The sequence below is a fragment of the Enhydra lutris genome, unplaced genomic scaffold (genome assembly GCF_002288905.1).
Source record: "Enhydra lutris kenyoni isolate GAN:26980312 unplaced genomic scaffold, ASM228890v2 scaffoldscaffold1, whole genome shotgun sequence".
In the NCBI taxonomy this organism is placed as follows: Eukaryota; Metazoa; Chordata; class Mammalia; order Carnivora; family Mustelidae; genus Enhydra; species Enhydra lutris.
The window spans coordinates 89,730,332-89,750,808 of NW_019154085.1; the positions used below are offsets into that span (position 1 = coordinate 89,730,332).

A 20,477-nucleotide genomic window follows, 5' to 3' on the forward strand; every position below is an offset into this window, starting at 1 on the left:
GTTCAGTATAAAATGTGGGAAAATGTTCATGAGCGATATGATTCATGAAAATCTGATCAGAGTAGTAAAATGGTAAAATATGTTGAAGGACATCAAAGAAAATGGAATCCTTAAAATAATCCAGCTAAAATATCAAAATGTTGATATCCTAAATTAGTAATTTCATGTTTTTTTTTATTTAAGGAAGCTTTGAGATATCGCTTATTTTTAAATAAAATACTCTAATACAACAACTTTACATATAAAGGAGACATCTTTAAAGAAATTCTATGGATTACTCTTCTATCCTAAATACTGTGGTATTTTACTTTAATTATGGTCATTAATCAACTTCATCAGATAATACCATAATGAGAACATAGGTGGAGCCAAAAAGAAAATAAAAGCTATAATAAAAGATTTGTACATTTCTCCATGCTGACAGATATAATAAATAGTTGCTTACAGCAGATTAGTATTTTCTATTTTACTAAGTTTGTTTGTTTGTGTCTGTGTGTGTGTGTGCAAGTCTGCAAAGATCCGTCTTCAATGAGATTTTTGTCAGATTCCATGTAGTAAAGGTGTTGAAATAATAAATAGCTTATTTAGAATTCATTTACAAAGTATATATTAAACTCAAAATTGGAAAAAAATATTGTGGTTTTGGAAATATTTCATCTGCATATACCTGTTCAAACTTTTATAGAAAAGACCAATTTCAAAAGCCAAGTTATAAATTTGGGACCTGATTAAAAACTCAGTCACCTCTCGTACCCAGTGCCTGATTTTTCTATTCTATACACTTCTGTTGACCTTTGCTTTTCCTCTTCTTCCCTGTTTCAGGTCCTGTTGACCATTTTTCTGTTCATTACCATGGGTATGGAAGGGTCAGAGAGAGCAGATGAAAAAAAAATAAATCAATGGTTTTCTTTGCAAATAAATTGATAAAAGAGTTTTGGCACAAGAGTGAGAATTACTGAAATTCTGATACAACAGTATTTACCATAGAGCAGAATTCAGTGTAAAGTTGACCACATTAGAAGTCCCTAAAATAGAGTGATGGAGTTAAAATGCCTGGGTATTTGGTTTATATATGAATGCCATTTATTTTTCTTTTTCATAATTCTCAGCATGGATAACCAGAAAATTCCTTTTGTTGTTTTGTTTTGTTTTCTTCCTGAGCCAAAGACATTTTCAGGATGGTATTGCAATTTTATAAGTCATTAGAATTGTCCATAAATGTACAAGTATCTAATAATAGATACCACCAATTCATTAATTTTTCACCATTCAGATATTATTTAGTGGGTTAGTTGAATTAACACAGCTATATTACAGTCCTTGTATTAGTGTGTGTGTCTCAACTTCAATCTCATTGTTTTCTGTGTTCTTCTTTTATTCATCATAAACTTCCGTATCCAGTATTCTATGAAAGGAACGATTGCTTTATAAACTTTTGAGAAAAATGGCTATTGCCAGTAGATGACTTCCATGAGGAAAGAGAAACTTCTTTGGTGATTCACTATTCACCAAATACTGTTTATCAGCTGTTTAATCGTTCACATAAATTGGAGACATTCAGCTCTGTTTAAAACAGGAGAGCCGGGGCGCCTGGGTGGCTCAGTGGGTTAGGCCTCTGCCTTCTGCTCAGGTCATGATCTCAGGGTCCTGGGATCGAGCCCCCACATCGGGCTCTCTGCTCAGCAGGGAGCCTGCTTCCTCCTCTCTCTCTGCCTGCCTCTCTGCCTACCTGTGATCTCTGTCTGTCAAATAAATAAATAAAACTTAAAAAAAAATTAAAAAAAAAAAACAAAAAAACAGGAGAGCCAAGGTGGTATTTAATTAGCTGAAGCAGTTACATGAGCACACTCAAAGGTCCTACAGTGATTCCTTACAGAGCTCCCCAGGGAGAATCTGGCTGAGTGTTTTTTGTTGACACATTGAACTCAAACTCAGGCCTAGTTAAGGCTCTTTTTTAAAAATATGCAATTGAATCCTAAGTGGTATCAGTCCTTCATTTTAGGGATTTGTCGTGCTTCAGAGATACTGACTTGCTCTTTGTCAGTTCTAGCATAAAGAGGATATATGTGTGGCAGATATTAGGAGGTAAAAGCTGTGGCTGAAAAACAGAAAGGCAGATAATTGTACCATACGGTATTTGAACCTGTGATGTTGGCATCCTTCACACTGGGCTCTATCTGCCAAGCTAACCAGGCACTGAAGCGTTGCCAAGTGGCAGAAGTAGCAGGACTTCACCAAGAAGAGGTAGCAACTGACATGTGGCAGGTCTGCTTGATCTACAGAATGCCCCCATCAAAGTGGAAATAAGTGCGTGGTGAAAGACCCGTTAAATGGTTAAAGGGAGGGTTTTCATGCTATGGGTAAGTTGGTTGATTGCTAGAAGGGGCTTTACCTTAGCACTACATAACATTGAAAATCTGTTTGTGTTTATTGTGGACAACCTAAAGTTGTAGTGAATATTCTGCCGTCAAGGCAAAGCATGCGGGGACAGTCATCATAGTTAGAATTTGCCAGAATTAGACAACACAAATTCTTCTAAGCGTGGCTGATATTTAGCTGGTATGCAAGGCACAACTGTCCTGGCTGATGAATGCTTATTTTGATTCTGAACAACTGCTACCCAGTGCCCTGAAACCTCTCAAATAATCCCAAGCTCCTTCAGTCCAAAGTGAACAGAGGCCATCGTAGCACACCTCAATAGACGGGCGTGCTCCTAGCTGCCATTGTCTCTTCTTGTCTCTCTCCTCCTGGTCAAACAGGCCTGGATACCTGGAACTCTTGAGGGTCCAACAGCAAGAAATCCTGAGTCGTGCACAGATAGCCAATATTCCCTCAAGTTTCCTTTTTAAGGCTGCTTGTAGAAGCTAGAGCCTGTACGGTGTATTGCATCAGTTGTGAAGTATTGAGGGATCACCCCTGATTATAAAAGCTTTTTAAGTACTGACATAGCATGGCTTCACAGCCTTGACTTCTCACATAATTTTCTTACCTTTTCCTCAAGATCCTTATGTAATCTACTTTACAAAGAAAAACAGGCAGAAATACATATATGGCTTCATTGCCATATGTGTTTCTTTGTTACAAGGAATTGAGATTGTAGCACAATATAAGGCAATAGTAAAGAAACTAGTATTGGAAGATACAAGAGACCTGAATTCAAAAATTATCATCACAACTCTGTGACCTTGAAGAAGGTATTTAACCTTTGCAATCTTCAATTTCTTTATCTATGTAATAGCAATTATAATACCTAATTCATAATGTTCTTGTAAGGATTTAATAAGATAATGAACATTATGTGCTTACCACAGATTCTGGAACATAGGAAGTACTCAATAAACAGCAATTATCCTACTAATGTAATACTACTTTTACAGAGTTCAATAAAGAACACTTTGTTTTCATTAAAAGTGTATCATAAAAGTATTTGCAAAGTTAACATTTTGAATGGCATAAAAATTAAATTTTGAAGAATATCGTATCAATAGCATTTCACTTTTGGTCTGAAATATGCAATATATTCATTCCATTAAAGGTTTAATAGTTATATTTAAGAATATCTTTATCATTCAAAGGCTTTTAAAATTGTGTTCTTTAACATTCTCTCATCTTCTCAATGGCTTATATAATGGCTTATATAAATAATATTGTGTCTTGCATCATGGTTCTTCCAGTGAAAGATGTTTTTATCTATACATGCTCTAACTGGTCCTTCTCACTGTAAAATCATGTGTATGCTAATCAGTTCTCCTAAACAATTGTTTATTTGTTTTTACTTCAGGTAAAAAATCCCTTTTTTGAAATGTGATGGAGTGACTCAAGGCATATATTCATTTTTTTTTCTTTTCTCTTTCTGTCTTTCTCTTTTCCACTCAGTCCAAGCAAATATCAAACTTTTTATCTAAATGGGATAATGAATGAATAAATCCTACTAAATAACATATATTTGAATAAATGTACCAGTGGGATCAGAAAATATCTTTTTACTCATTGTTTATATATATAGGGTATATATATAGGGTATCTGGGTCATTTGACCAAACGTTATGGAGCACACTTCTCACTAAATCAGAGAGTTTTCTTTTTAAGTATAATTTAAAGTATGATTAAATTAATGTATAATTTATGTATAATTTAAAATTAATATATGTATAATGTAAAATTATACATATTTAAGTGTGATATATTTAAATATTTAAAATTTTTAAAAATAAAATTATGTATAATGCAAAATAATGTATAATTTGATGTCTTGAATGAGCACTACAAAGAGCAAAACAAAAAAACAAGAGAAACCCTTGTTCTTCAGTTTTTATAGAGTTGTTTTCACTTTATCTTCATTGTGGTGAAGAATTAATTGGATGAGAAGTGATGCTTGTTATCTAGTCCTCGAAGAAGCTCTTCTTATTTATTCTTTTTTCTTATTATTATTTATTCTTAATCTGAGAACAAGGAAGTACAGACATTGTGTTTACTAGTTTCCTTCTGTATTTAGTCTTCAAATGTTGGCATTATTATTTACTGGGTTTTTCTTGGCAGGGGGAGGTGGGAGTAAATATATCTTTTAAGAGTTTTGGTAATGATTTATATTTTTAGAATTCCTTTGACTTTTGACTATCATCATTTGTGCAAAACACCACCAAAATCCTTTCGTCCATTAATTACCTGATATCAACCTGCCTTTGATTTTTAAGCTGTACTTGGGGACATGCATTTAACCCTTTATTATCTTAGCCTCTATAGAAGGGACTAGAAAAATAATTTGTCTTTTTTTAATATATATTTGTCAAAAAACAAACTTTAGAGTGCCAATAGTAATGCCTCTGTGTGCAGAATTTGGCTCAGAAACAATCTCTAACACATTCGTGGAATCAAACAGAGAATGACTTGCACTGTCCTGATATGTGAATGAGCCAGTTGGCTGCTCCCACTCATTGTCCCTTTATTGTGATAAGACCCCTTTTCTCTGGGAGATGTGTGGAACTATCTGATTTTGGCTTGTTTCTTCCTGTCAGGCATTACTCTTTTAACATGCTTCTTACCATGAAGTCATCTCTGCTTCAAATTGAGTAGGCTTTCCACACTGCCCTGAACTTCAGAACTGTAATCAGTGAGCCATTACTGGGTTACCATAGGTAAAGTAGCCTCAGAGAACAAGAGGAAAAAACATTAGCTTTAGAGATGAAACACTTATCTTCTGTTCTGTATTTCAGAAGAGAGATACTCCCAAATGGAACATTTCATCTTCTGCTCTTTTAGTTATTTTATCTGCAAATTGGGTAAATCTTTTCCTCCCAGGAGTTTTAAGATATGACTAGAATATGCATTTTACTTCTTGAGGAATCAGTAGGATTTTTGTAAACTGAAGAAAGAAGGTGTCTTATTTCTGGTTCATTGATTACATATGTACTCATTCATTTACAAAGAGAGATGAGAGCCAACTTTACAAGTAAAAAAATTGTCAGCAAGAAGTCTGATAGGAGTATCAATCAATGAAGTAACCCCTTTTTCTCAAACAAAATACCTTTGCCATTTTTTGCAGACAACCTGAAATTCTAATCTTTGGAATTTATCTATTGCTTCTCTAAGAGTCATGTTTAAATGCAGATAATCTCTTACCTGTAAGAGCACCTAGGTTATCAAGTTAGCTAGCAAAGAACAGGGCTGTAAGAAATTTAACTGTATTTTAACTGAGGTGGAGGGAGGGGGAAAAAGACTTTTTGTAGACCTTTTGTAAGAGAAGGTGGTGGGGGTGGAAGTAATTTAGTAATCAAGGAACATGTGAAGAATACATATATTGGAGAGAAATAAAGAAACACTTAAAACACCTAAAGGGCACTAATTATTATTATTTTAAGCCATCTAAGCTGATTTCCCTCCATTAGCACTGAGTTTAATGAAGAGCAATGCTGTGTTGACAATCCCTCATAAAACAATGGTTTCGTTTATTTTCTTTTCTATTTGCTGGTAAATAGAAGGTCAGAAAACAAGATAGATCATTGGTTGGATACAGTTTTTATTTCTGAAGTTATGATTAATGGTAACCATACTGTAGCCATATCCATATAATATTTTCCATTTGCCAATTTTGGCTGTATTCTAAATGCTTATAGATTCAGTGCAGGGGAATATTATGACTTAACCTACTCTTGTTGGATTCAGATGCAAACAGTGAGTTAAACTGATAAAAACCACTTGATAGATACTTTTTAAAACTAGCAGAACACACACACGGACACACACACACAGAAAGAGAGAGATCTGTTTGAACATAACAGTATTTCTAGATGTGATCCAAAAAGTTTTCAGTATGTATCTTAACCAACCATTCATGTATTCGTACTCATAATAAGAAACACAGTGGTGACTTTGGTTATAGCAGAATTGCTTTAATACAGCATAGTTTTCTTTAGGTGACCAGACAAGCTTTTCACATATTAAATATATAAATAAAGCTCTTCATGTTAGATGCAAAGAATTTTTCTACCCCAAGACTTCTGAAGAGTAAGGGTTTAAAAAAAGAAAACAACTTTTTAAACCTTGGAACAACTTATCAAAGCCACAAAATCTCCTTCCCCAGAGCCTTAAAAAATAGGACAGATGTCAGAGCTGGCTTAAGGGTACTGTAACTGGACAAAATCAATCACCTTTACATCTATTCCAGTTTGTGATTTTTCACAGCATCCATTTGAAATATGTAAACACACAAGCCATTACTGGAATCTATATTGCACAGAAATTATTTAATTTGAATGAGTTACTATTAGATTGAGTGTGCATGTGTCTTTAGGGTTTCTTGTTCATATTTCTATCTGCAAGTGTAGTCCTATAAATTACTCTAACAAATGATATCAATTAATATTGCTTTATTTAAAAGTTGAAACTCATAAATCCAATTTTAATTTTCCTTGAAATACTATAAATTTCTTTTATTTCTTCCATTTAAATTATCAGTTTGTCAGTTGAAGTAGCTCACATGCAAAAGTAAATTATGCTTGAAAATAACAGAATCTTATGAAATACACAGTTCTGGAAAAGTTATATTACTTCTGTAAAGGTATTATGTGATCCTGTGTTATGTTTAATATTTATATATATATAGATATGGCATATATATCATATATATATGTGCAATTAAAAGTGTTTACGTGATATACTAATTTTCCCAAAACAATATGGAGAAAATAATGTGGTCCACATACTTTACAGCTTTCATAAGTGGCTATAACTATTTTGATTTCTCAGCTGGAGAATTACAAAGGATGTTATAATGCAACATTTCTGTATACTTAATTGCATAGGAATTCCCCTTAAAAGATGATAGTTTGTAATATTTCCAAGAAACTGGATCTGATTGTGTGGAAAAGCATTCTTAAAAAAAAATGAAGAACATGGGAATAGAAAAGATTAAGCATTTGCAATCAGGTTAAGAGCATTCCAGAAATCTTAATATATTACTTAAAGTGACACTAAAAATTTGTTTTTGAATAATTCTAGGAAACTTAATTTTTAAGGCAATTTTCACAAATTCTTAGAAGTCATGAGCTCTTCAATTTAATAAATAGGAGCTCTCCACAAGATTCAATATTCAAAAGCTAAATATTGTAAGATATCCTACCGATAGAAATAGTCCTATATTCTTCCTTATGTGTGTGTGTGTGTGTGTGTGTGTGTGTGTGTGCATGTGTATATATATACATATATATACAGGCAGAGCAGGCAGAGAAGACAGAAGGCAAAGCAGACTCCCTGTTGAGCAAGGACCGCCTCCCCGGCCAATACAGGACTTGATCCCAGGACTCAGGGATCATTACCTGAGCCAAAGGCAAACGCTTAACTGACTGAGCCTCCCAGACATCCCACATCACCTTATTTTTGTTATTGCAAACTTTCTACAAAAATTTTTTTTTTCAGTGTTCTAAGATTCTTTGTTTATGCACCACACCAGTGCTCCATGCAATACATACCCTCTTTAATACCCACCACCAGGCTGACCCATCCCCCCACCCCTCTCCCTTCCAAAACCCTCAATTTGTTTCTCAGAGTCCGCAGTCTCTCATACTTTGTCTCCCTCTGCAATTTTCCCCAATTCACTTCTCCTTTCCTTCTCCTAATGTCCTCCATGTTATTCCTTAAGTTCCACAAGTAAGTGAAACCATATGATAACTGACTTTCTCTGATTGACTCATTTCACTCAGCATAATCTCCTGCAGTCCCATCCATGTTGATACAAAAGTTGGGTATTCATCCTTTCTAATGGAGGTGTAATATTACATTTTGTGTCTGTGTGTGTATATATATAATAAATATAAATTAAAATATATATATATATATATATATATATATATATATATATATATATATATTTCATTCCATTCATTTTTTGAAGGACATCTTGGCTCTTCCCACAGTTTAACGATTGTGACCATTGTTGCTATGAACATTGGGGTACATATGGCCCTATATTTCACTGCATCTGTATCTTTGGGATAAATACCCAGTAGTCCAATTGCAGCATCATAGGGTAGCTCTATTTTTAATTTCTTAAGGAATCTCCACACTATTTTCCAAAATGACTGCACCAACTTGCATTCCCATCAGCAGTGTAAGAGGGTTCCCCTTTCTCCACATCCTCTCCAACACTTGTTGCTTCTTGTCTTATTAATTTTGGCAATTCTAACTGGTGTAAGGTGGTATCTCAATGTGGTTTTGATTTGAATTTCCCTGATGGCTAATGATGATGAACATTTTTTCATGTGTCTGTTAGCCATTTGTATGTCTTCTTTGGTGAAGTGTCTGTTCATATCTTCTGCCCATTTTTTGATGTGATTATCCGTTTTTTGGGTATTGAGTTTGAGTTTGAGGTATTGAGTTCTTTACAGTCTTGGATATCAGCCTCTGTCTGTAGTGTAATTTGTGAATATCTTCTCCCATTTTGTGGGTTGTGTCTTTGTTTCGTTGACTGTTCCCTTTGCTGTGCAGAAACTTTTTATCTTGATGAAGTCCCAAAAGTTCTTTTTCACTTTTGTGGAGACATGACATGGAGACATGTCTTGAAAGAAGTTGCTGTGGGCAATGTAGAAAAGGTTACTGCTTATCTTCTTCTCTAGGATTTTGATAGATTCCTGCCATGTTGAGGTCTTTTATCCATTTTGAGTTTATCTTTGTGTGTGGTGTAAGAGAATGGTCAAGTTTCATTCTTCTATACATAGCTGTCCAATTTTCCCAGCACCATTTATTGAAGAGACTGTATTTTTTCCTGCTTTATCTAAGATTATTTGACCATAGACTTGTGGGTCCATATCTGGGCTCTCTACTCTGTTCCACTGGTCTGTGTGTCTGTTTTTGTGCCAGTACCATGCTATCTTGGTGATCACAGCTTTGTAGTAAAGCTTGAAATCAGACAATGTGATGCCCCCAGCTTTGTTTTTCTTTTTCAACATTTCCTTAGCAATGTGGGGTCTCTTCTGGTTTCATTAAAACTTTAGGATTGTTTGTTCCATCACTTTGAAAAATGCCAGTGGAATTTTGATCGGGATGACATTGAGAATGTAGATTGCTCTGGGCATTATAAACATTTTAACAATGCTTACTTTTCCTGATCCTTGAGCATGGAATGCTTTTCCATCTTTTTGTATCTTCTTCAATTTCTTTCATGAGTCTTCTGTAGTTCCTCAAGTACAGATCCTTTACCTCTTTGGTTAGGTTTATTCCAAGGTATCTTATGGTTCTTTGTGCTATAGTAAATGGAATTGATTCTCTAATTTCCCTTTCTATATTTTGATTTTTAGTGTATAAGAAAGCAACTGATTTCTGTACATTGATTTTGTATCCTGCCACATTAGTGAATTGCTGTATGAGTTCTAGTAGTTTGGGGGTGGAGTCTTTTGGGTTTTCCATATGAAGTATCATGTCATCTGTGAAGAGAGAAGAGTTTGACTTCTTCTTTCCCAATTTGAATATGTTTTATTTCTCTTTGTTGTCTGATTGCTGATGCTAGGACTTCTAGTACTATCTTGAACAACAGTGGCGAGAGTGGATGTCCTTGTTGTGTTCCTAATCTCAAAGGGAAGGCTGTCAGCTTTTCCTCATTGAGAATGATATTCAATGTGGATTTTTCATGGAAAGATTTTATGAAGTTGAAGAATGTTCCCTCTATGCCTTTATTTTGATGAGTTCTAATCGGGAAGGGATGCTGTACCTTGTCAAATGCTTTTCCTGCATCAATTGAGAGGACCATGTGGTTCTTCTCTGTTCTCTCATTGAATTGTTCTATCACATTGATCGATTGGCAAATGTTGAACCACGCTTGCATCCCAGGGATAAACCCCACCTGGTTGTGGTGAATAATCTTTTTAATATACTGTTGGATCCTATTAGCTAGGATCTTGTTGAGAATCTTGGCATCCATATTCATCAGGGATATTGGTATGAAATTCTTCTTTTTGTTGGGACCTTTGCCTGGTTTGGAGATCAGAGTAATGCTGGCTTCATAGAAAGAGTCTGGAAGATTTCCTTCTGTTTCTATTTTTTGAAACAGCTTCAGGAGAATAGGTATTATTTCTTCTTTGAATGTTTGGTAGAATTCCCCAGGGAATCCGTTAGGTCCTGGGCTCTAGTTTTTTGGGAGGTGTTTGATCACTGCTTCAATCTCATTCTAGAAGTTGATCCATTCAGGTTGTCAATTTCTTCCTCTTCCAGTCCTGGAAGTTTATAGGTTTCCAGGAATGCAACCATTTCTTCTAGTTTGCTTAACTTATTGGCATATAGTTGTTGATAATGGTTTCTGATGATTGCTTCTATTTCCCTGGTGTTAGTCGTGATCTCTCCCCTTTCTTTTATAATTTTATTAATTTGGGTCCTCTCTCTTTTCTTTTGGATTAGTTTGGCCAGTGGTTTATTGAACTTATTAATTTTTTCAAAGAACCAGCTTCTAGTTTCATTGATGTGTTCTACTATATCTCTAGTTTCTAACTCATTAATCTCTGCTCTAATCTTAATTATTTCCCTTCTTGTGCATGGGGTTGGCTTAATCTGTTGTTGTGGTCTATTCTGTATGTGGTCTATTCTGGAGAAAGTTCCATGTGCTCTCGAGAAGAATGTGTATTCTGTTGTTTTAGGGTGGAATATTCTGTATATATCTATGAGGTCCATCTGGTCCAGTGTGTCATTCAAAGCTCTTGTTTCTGTTTTTATTTTCTGCTTAAATGATCTGTCTATTACTGAGAGTGTTGAGATCCCCTACAATTAATATGTTGATATCAATATGACTCTTTATTTTAATTAACAGTTGGCTATGTAGTTGACTGCTCCCATCTTAGGGGCATAAATATTTACAATTATTAGATATTCTTGGTGGAAAGGTCCTTTAAGAATGATGTACTATTCTTCTGTATCACTGACTACAGTCTTTAGCTTTTAATCTAATTTATCTGATATGAGGATTGCTACCCCAGCTTTCTTTTGAGGCCCATTGGCATGAAAGATGATTCTCCATCCCTTTACTTTCAGTCTGGATGTATCTTTAGGTTCCAAATGTGTCTCTTGTAGACAGTGTATGGACAGGTCCTGTCATTTTATCCAGCCTGCAACCCTTTTGCTGTTTTATGGGAGAATTTAGCCTGGTCACATTGAGAGTGATCATTGAAAGATAAATTTTTATTGACATCATGTTGCCTGAGAAGTCCTTGTTTTTATAGATTGTCTCTATAAATTTCTGTTCTATGTCACTCTTGGGTTCTTTCTTCTTTTATATAACCCCCTTAATATTTCTTGTAGTGCCAGCTTGGTGGTCACATACTCTTTCAAACCTTGGTGGTCTTGGAAGCTCTTTATCTCTCCATCCATTTTGAATGTCCGACTTGCTGGATAAAGTATTCTTGGCTGCATATTCTTCTCATTTAATGCCCTGAATATGTCTTGCCAGCCTTTCTGGCTTGCCAGGTTTCTGTGGACAGGTCTGACATTATTCTGATGGCCCTTCCTCTGTATGTAAGGAATCTCTTCCCCCTAGATGCCCTTAAGACCTCTTGTCTAAAATTATGACTCATGAATTTCACAATTAAGTGTCTGGAGGTCTTTCTAGACTCATTGATCTTGGGGGGTGTCATTTCTGCCTCTAGGACAGGAACACTTGTTCCATTTCCCATATTGGGAAAATTTTTATTCAGAATTTGTTCAACTATATCTTCTAGTCTTCTCTCTTTCACCACCCCCTCAGGGATCTCAATAATTCTGATGGTGGAATGTCTCATGGCACCATTTATTTCCCTTTCTGTTTTCACAGTTTCTAAGCTGTTTTTCCCAGGCCTCTTCCTGATCCTTCTTTTCTATCAGTTTGTCTTTTAGATCACTAATTCAATCTTCTGTCTCAGTTACCCTAGCTATTATAGTATTTAGATTAGATTGGATCTCACTGATAGCATTTTTTAGTACTGCCAAATCAGCCCTCACTTCTGCCCTTATAATTTCTATATTTGTGTGTGCGTGTGTGTGTGTGTGTTTTATTTAAAAAAATATATTTAATTTTTTTCAGTGTTCCAAAATTCATTGCTTATGCACCACACCCAATGCTCCATGCAGTATGTGCCCTCCATAATACCCACCACCAGGTTCATCCAATCCCCCACCCCACCCCCAAAATCCCCAGTTTGTTTCTCAGAGTCCACAGTCTCTCATGGTTTGTCTCCCTCTCTGATTTCCTCAACTCACTCAAGTTTCTATGTTGCCACTAATGGTCTTCTCCAACCTAGCCATTGCCTGGATAATTGTTACCCTGAATTCCCTTTCCGACATATTGTTTATGTCCATATTCAATAGTTCTGTGACAAAGGGCACAGTCTCTGAATTTTTCCTCTGTTGAGTGTTCCTCCTCCTAGTCATTCTGGTGAGAGGTGGTTGAGGGAACATATAGCTGAATATATCAACCATAATCTAGGCAAGTACACCCTGGAAAGTTTCAGAGCAATCAGAATTGCCACCAAAAAAGGAAGAAAAAAGAAAAAAAAAGAGAAAAAAAGAGAGAAAAAAGGGAAAACCCAGCCAAAATGAGCCCCAAAAGTAAGATTTATAAGGTACATAAACAAAAACAAACAAACAAACAAAAAGACCGACAAAAGTAAAAGACAAAAAAAAAAAAAAAGAAAGAAAGAAAGAAAGAAAGAAGAAAGAAAGAAAAACCCAGTCAAATGAACCCTAAGAATAAGATTTGTATATTACAAAAAACAAAAACAAAAACAAATACACAGAAACACTAACAGAAGAATAAGATAGGAAGTTGGTTATAAACTCTCAGTGTGGGCGAGGAAGGTTATTTCAGTTCTTCCTGGGTGAATCTTGTTATCTTTGTTAAAGGACTCAACGTTCCAGAGATACAGGGAAATTACAACTGGTTTATATATAGAGATAGTATTGAATAAGGAAAAAGGATTACCTTGAAGTTTAATATGTATATGCATATTAAAAGAAAAGAAAAGAAAAAAGAAACACTGGTATATGTATGGAAAAAGTTCAAGTTAAAAAAGTTATTATGGAATATGTTGTATTAAACCTCTAGTTGTAATGGTAAGTAGGTTAAAAAATCAAAAGAATAAGAATCATGAGAATGAATAAAAAAGAAAGAAAGAAAAGTTGTGTCTATGAAATATACAGGTTTGGGGGCAATACCAGGAGCTTAATATATTGTTTTCCCCTGATGTTAGGGTTTTATAGTTTTATGGGTACCCTGTGGTGGTTGTCCTCTTGTTCTTTTGGCTTGTCTTCTGGCGGAAGAGTCTGCTGCATTGTTTTTCAGTTAGTTCTGCTTGGGCTGAGTTGCCCTGACCCCTATCAAGGGGCTGGGTTCAGTGGAAACCATTTTTTTTAGCTTTTATTCTCTGGAGGCTTTTGTTCTTTCACAGCTTTTTGTGGCTTTTTGGAGGTTTAATGGAAAATAAACTGTCCACACCCAGACCTCCACTTCAGAGAGAACCCTCAGTCTGTTCTGCTCTGGGTGTTCCAGAACACACAGACTACCCTTCTGCCAACTCCACTGAAGAGCACAGCTTCCCACAGATGGTGGGAAGTTGTGGTCACCACTTGTTTCTGAGGTCACCACTTGTTTCTGCACCCTCATGCCACGAAAACTGTGAGCAGTATTCATCCAGGTGAGCCCGAACCTGGGTGGCTGCTGTTGCCAGGACTACTGTCTGGGGTCTATGCCCATGCTGGCTGTGCTCACATCGGGCAGATGCACAGGTCGTGGAAGGCTGGGGGCTGAGGGACCCTGACTGAAGACTGCACCGGGTTCTCTCAGGCATGGGCTGGGTGTGCTCAGAGTGCTGTACAGGTCATGGAAGGCTGCCAGTCCAGAGACCATAGGGTGGTGCCCACACCAGGCTCTCTCAGGTGCTGGCAGGAGTGTGCTCAGCCCCAGCAGTGATGCAAGCAGCAGAAAGCTGTGGGCTCAGGGACCATGGACTGAACCCTCCCCCCGCCCCTGACACTGCGCTCTCTCTGGCATGGGTGGTCACTGGTGGTAACTGTCTTAGGACTATGGGCTTGGGCCCATGACTGTGACCACCCAATTCCACCAGTTGTCCTTAAGATCTTTTGCTCTTTTTGAGTGCTTTTAACCAGTCTCCAAGTTAATCCTCATCCCCAATCAGAGGGCACTTTCATATTGGGGTATTACTTTCTAATGGGTTGTTTCTGGTGACTCCCTCCCCCTTCTGTTTATCTTCTGATAACAGTCCAAGTATTCCCACTCTGCTTTACCTCTCCACCAATATCTTCTGCCCTGTAGAGATCCAGAGTGTATAATGTTATATCTTAGGCTGATTTCATGGGTTTTCAGAGTGTTCTGGTAGATATTTAGCTCACTTTTAGGGACCAGTTGAAGCAGGGTTTCCAACTTCTCAATCATCTTGCCCCTCTTCCACATGTATATACTTTTAAATCAACATTTGGCTTTGCTAGAAGTTGAGTTCCAAATAATTCCTCACAAGATAATCCAATCTCAGTCTTCTAAGTAAATAGACAGATATAATTAAATAAAACCTAAAGGTACATAATTTTTAATTTTTGAATTTTAAAGGCATCTTATGTTTTTTGGTGATAGCTTTATATAGCCAGTTTTTATTTGATTTTCATATCAACTAATTCAATATGTTTTTGTTTCTATATATCATTTTATATGTGAGGTGGGAATAAAATACAAATAAATAAATAAATAAATAGAATAAAAGGCTTCATGCCTCATGAAATATGAGTGAAACTTCATATATCAATACAGTTCATAAACTATACACAGAAATTATATTATAAAAAAGCTATATTGTAAAAATAAAGTGATATAAACAATGTATGAGTTCATATATATTGTGGGATCAGTGACACCCACAAAAAACAACAAAAACAAAAATAAAAACAAAAACAAAAAACCCTCTTGGGTTCTATAGTATTTCCCAAATGGTGATTTCATTTGCTTGTTATAATGATCACATGAGGTAGACACTGTTATTATCCCCATTTTTCAAATGTGAAAGAAGAATTTCACTGAAGTTCAGCTCTTAATTCAAGTTGAGGTAACTTATAAATGGCAGATAAAAACTCTAATTCATGGGTTTGGTCTTTAAACTTAATAACTTCCCAAGTATGCCATGTTATTTTTCACGAAGAAAACTTAATGGAGAAATCAGAGTTTGGACTTGAAGGATTTTTTGGGTAAAAAAGAGAGGTTTACTTTCCAGGTAGTGGTACGGCATACAGAAAATTCCAGAAGTGGGAATATTTTAGATTATTTTAGGGACATGAAAGATGACTCTGAAGGAAGTTTACTGCAAGTACTGAAAATAACTTGTAAATAATGTTAATTGAGTTTCAATTATATGATGAAACCAGACCACAGAGTTTGGTTTTGTTGTGGGCAGCAACTGAGAATGGTTGTGATTTTGAGAGTAGTTGTTGGGTGAAAGTGATATTTATAAAACCTATTTTGAGAATATATTGATGGTAGGAAAAGTTAACTCCTTGCATATAGAAGAAAGTGGAAATTAGCCAGGAGTTAAAATGCACTGAACATTCTTTCAGCAATTGTATTTTGAGTCAGGCAGTGTACAGCGTGTTTGTGTTTTTCAGGCAGAGATAGTGGGAAGTTGATCAAAGAGCCTGTGTGAATGCATCCAAGTGTGCTCATGGAACTGCATAAATAACAACAACCATAATAATAAAAGGCATGAGAAATAATGAGAGAAAGTGTGTCTATGAGAGGAATTCTGGTCAGCTTTTGACAGATACTCTTTGCCTCTGGCTTCCCTATTAGTGGGATCAGGGAGACGTTGGCAAAAAGCATCTCAACAGTGATGGAAGCAGAGGCAGGAGTGAGAAGGGAGCGGGAATACAGCAGGTGTGGTCTCTATTTTGGAGAAATTTAACAGTTAAAAAAATTAGGAAAGAAAGGATGTCATTTGCAGGAAAGTTCAATCAGCAAAAGTGACTTTGTTCTTGAGTGGTGGCTAAGAAAACTGAATGAGATTATAGACAGAGGATTTAGAACCATTGGAAAGACAGAAATGGGAAATAAAAACAAACAGCAAATATTGATAGGACAAAACTCAAGTGGGATGTGATAGAGCGTAAGGTGGAGATATTAGCTTTGAGGGGAGGATTGATGCTGGTCCTGATGAGATATGATGAAACAATGACAAGTGTGGATAAATGACTGTATCTACCATTACCGAAGAAAAATCTCTATCCCTCCCCAAAATGTGCTATCACAATTATCTTTAGTCAGAAAAGACATTTGATGAGGCTTAATATCTCTTTAACCATTTTTTTTTTTTTTTACTGAACAGAGTAAAATGTTTATATATAAAAATAAACTAGACTTTCAAAAACAAAGAGATGAGTCACATTGCCCTTGCATTATACTAGAAATCTTGTTTGTAAAATGAGGTTCAGTTTAAAAAATGAAGCCTATTTCAACTAACTGGATAAGGCTTATAAAAATTTAAAAACATGAATACTATTTTCCTGTGTTTATCTGTTTTAAGTCCTTCTAATGATAGAGCTTCTCTTTCTTATAATTAATTACTATATTTTAAATTCTGCTACCTTGTTCAGGTCACCTAAAATTAGATTTGAGAGACTGGAAGTGTTCTGACTATGCATTACTGAAAACTGAAGTGATAATCCAAGACTACTATGCTTGTTAAATTCTGAAGTGTGTTTGTACTATTATGAAATTCCTCATGTGCTTCCTTGTCACCCAGTCCTTCTCTCAGATCCCCCAAATCCTAACGTTTCAGTAACTGAAGAGATAATTCCAATTATGTCAGGTAGCTTCTGACCCTGTTGCTTGCTAGGTCCAGATTATGACTTCTGGTTGTGAAATGTCTTGAATGCCCAGGGTTTTCATGAGATGAATCATTTTTTGCAACATTGACATAGTCTTAGGAATTCATGTCGTCTCAATGATCCCAATCTTCTCCCTGTCACACAGATTATTGGGTAGAATTGGTGATCTAGTTGAGTCTTTTCTTCATTTACAAGGTAGACTAAAGGAGCCTCATAGAATAAGCACACATTTACCACACAAATGATCATTGGGAATCAAGGATGGATTATTTCTCAAAGCAACCATACACTGAATACCCATATTGCCTGGTTCCTGGGATAATTTCAGTTAAGAACATTGCTGTTTCTTAAACTGCCCACATCTTCCAAAAAGACAACGACAAAATACTGAAGTTAGCATTTTCCAACTGAAGTATCCCATTACTGGTCAAAAGGGTTTGCAATGCTGATACCTTCAATTTTGAGGTTAATTCCCAAGGCCTGGGGTAATCTCTATAAATAACTTATGCTATTTACTTTTGTGTAATTTGCAAATATTATCATTGCTTTAATGTGCTTTGATATGATGATTTGGGAAGGACTGGTTAAGGTACAATCCTTCAAGCCATGTGCCAGCTGTCTTATCAGTTACCCAGCAGTGATGGAAGTTAAGAAAAGAGTATGTTAAAGGTGAGGAAGACTATAGTCTCTAGTCTATGAAGAAACTACTTAGCTCTTTCTTTCATCCAAACAAATTTCTTTTTTATCCCTACATGTTACCACTAGGAAGAATCTACTAGTTTTGTATACTGCTTCTGAGAAATTCGAACATTTTTTTCTCTTTTCTCAAAATTTGTTTTGTGAATGCCAGATGTGCATTTCACTCCCTCTATCATGTTAATCAGTGACCTGACAATCTTAAGGATGCAAAAACAGAACAAAACAAAACAAAACAACCAAAAATACCCAAAAACTTTGATTTGAACCAATACATATATTACTTAAAACAAACAAACAAACAAAAAACTTGCTTTTAAAAAGAACTACTGAGTCATCTTTGGCCTCTGTAAAATTTCTAGGCTCCCAGGTTTGAAGTGTTCTTTCTGTGGGCTATTTTTGGAATTTTTACAGAGAGATCTAAATATATCTGGCCTAAACACTACTTTGACATTCATGCAAGGATATATATTCTCAAATTTCTAAGAATCAGCCAATTAATTTTAAAAAGAACTGCATTGTGACTCTTGGTCATAGAAATGTATAGTTTTTCAAAACTAACTTATATTTTTCAATTTAATTTTTAAAGTGAATTTATGTTAATCTTATAAATAAAAGATTTAATATTAGAAAGTCTCAGTGAAAAGAGTTTCACTTACTTTATTTCTATAATTTGGATTTAAATTTGTGTATTTGTATTATATATATATTTTCTATATAGGTATTATATATGCATATTTATATATATATTTTTTATATAATGTATGTTTTAAAATATATTGATATTCAAGTTACAGAGACATGTTGCAATAAAATGAGTTGTGGATTTGGAGTGATGGGCATTAGACAAAACTAATAGACTTATATGTCAGTAACTGTATAAATATACATGCAAAAAAATACCAGTTAGCCAGTACTTGATCTATTGAAGCTCTATCATAACAATGTATTTATATCCCCCAGATACAAAATGTTGAAAGCTGTTTTAGCATCAACAAAATCACATATACCCATCACTCATTTTGAGAAGATATTTCAAAATGTATCTTACTTTTGGCAAGTCCGGCTTTGTGGGGAGAGGAATCTTAAGATATAAAAGGAAGTTATGTAATTTAAGTGTTTATGAAAAGGCAGGGGTGCCTGGGTGGCTCAGTTAGTTAAGCGTCTGCCTGTGGCTCAGGTCATGATCCTGGAGTCCCAGAATTGAGTCTCACCTTGCACTCCCTGCTCAGTGGTGAGTCTGCTTCTCCCTCTGCCCTACACCCTACTTGTGCTCTCTCAATTGCTGTCTTTCAATAAATAAATAAACTTTAAAAAAAAAAAAAAGGAAACACTAGTGTGTGTTGGTAAAGATGCTAAAAGCTTTTGATACAATCCCTACAACAACCTGATGAAGCACAGAAAATATACATAATTTTTTCAACTTATTGTTTATAAATGATGAGACCAAGAATCTGGCTCCAGAGTCTGTTAACAGTTCAGTCTGCTGCATTTTTTTACATAATTAACACATGTTGAATTCCTATTCTGAGCCCACATCTCACAAAGAAGCTCACAAAGTTTAGTGCTTTGCCATCAATAACTTTTGACATTCACAACAAGCCTACAAGGTAAACTCAGTTGATAGTTTTATTTATACATGAGAAAATTAATGCTTAGCTGCTTTAATAAATTAATGTCCCATGGGTATTAACATTGCTGTGATTAAATTCTAAGTGTGCCTGACTATAGAATCTGGGCTCTTGTAGTAATCAGTGTCAGATTAACATTGGATTGCAGTCATATGGCATGCCTGCACTTGGATTTAGGAGAGCTGGGCAAGATTAAGAATCACGGCATGGCAAATTTGGAGAGTGCCTATCGAAGAAGTGTAAATAAGGTATGGGAGTAAACAACCTGAACTTTAGATATAGCAGTGTACAATTTGGATGTTGGATGACAGTTCAGAATTGGTGAGCTTCAGAAGACTTGGTATTCCAACCTAAGTGTATCTATAAAAACGCAAAGGGTGATCATGTAATGTACTATTATCATCAGCAGGAGAACTCAATAAGTATGCTTTGTTCATCATCACTTCCCCACTCCTTAGTAAATTCTGTTGTCTTGTAATTGCTCAGTAAAGATGTTTTTAAACAAAAATATCCATATGTAAGTATATAACTAGCTGTTATATACTATTATATATATATAAAAATATACATATTTACTTAAAATAAAGTAAATAAGTATATAACTAGCTATTCTTAATAAAAATGAAATAATTTTAGATTGACAGAGCTTCATTTAAATTCCACTAAAATCTTTTTGTTCTTGTTACCCGATTCAATTCTAACAAGAGTTCTGCCAAGGAGTTGGAACTCTCCATATTTCCCAGTTGAGGAAATTGAGATGTACAGTGTTTAAGTACCTGGCCCACTTAATCTAAAGATAAGAGGTAAATTAATGAC

The 20,477-nt window shown here is 35.4% G+C and overlaps 1 protein-coding gene across 1 annotated transcript in view; it reads left to right on the forward strand.

Moving 5' to 3' along the window:
• The window catches only part of LOC111140884 (LDL receptor related protein 1B), a 1,957,146-nt gene that overhangs the window by 686,270 nt on the left and 1,250,399 nt on the right, over positions 1–20,477 (forward strand). The window lies entirely within an intron of this gene.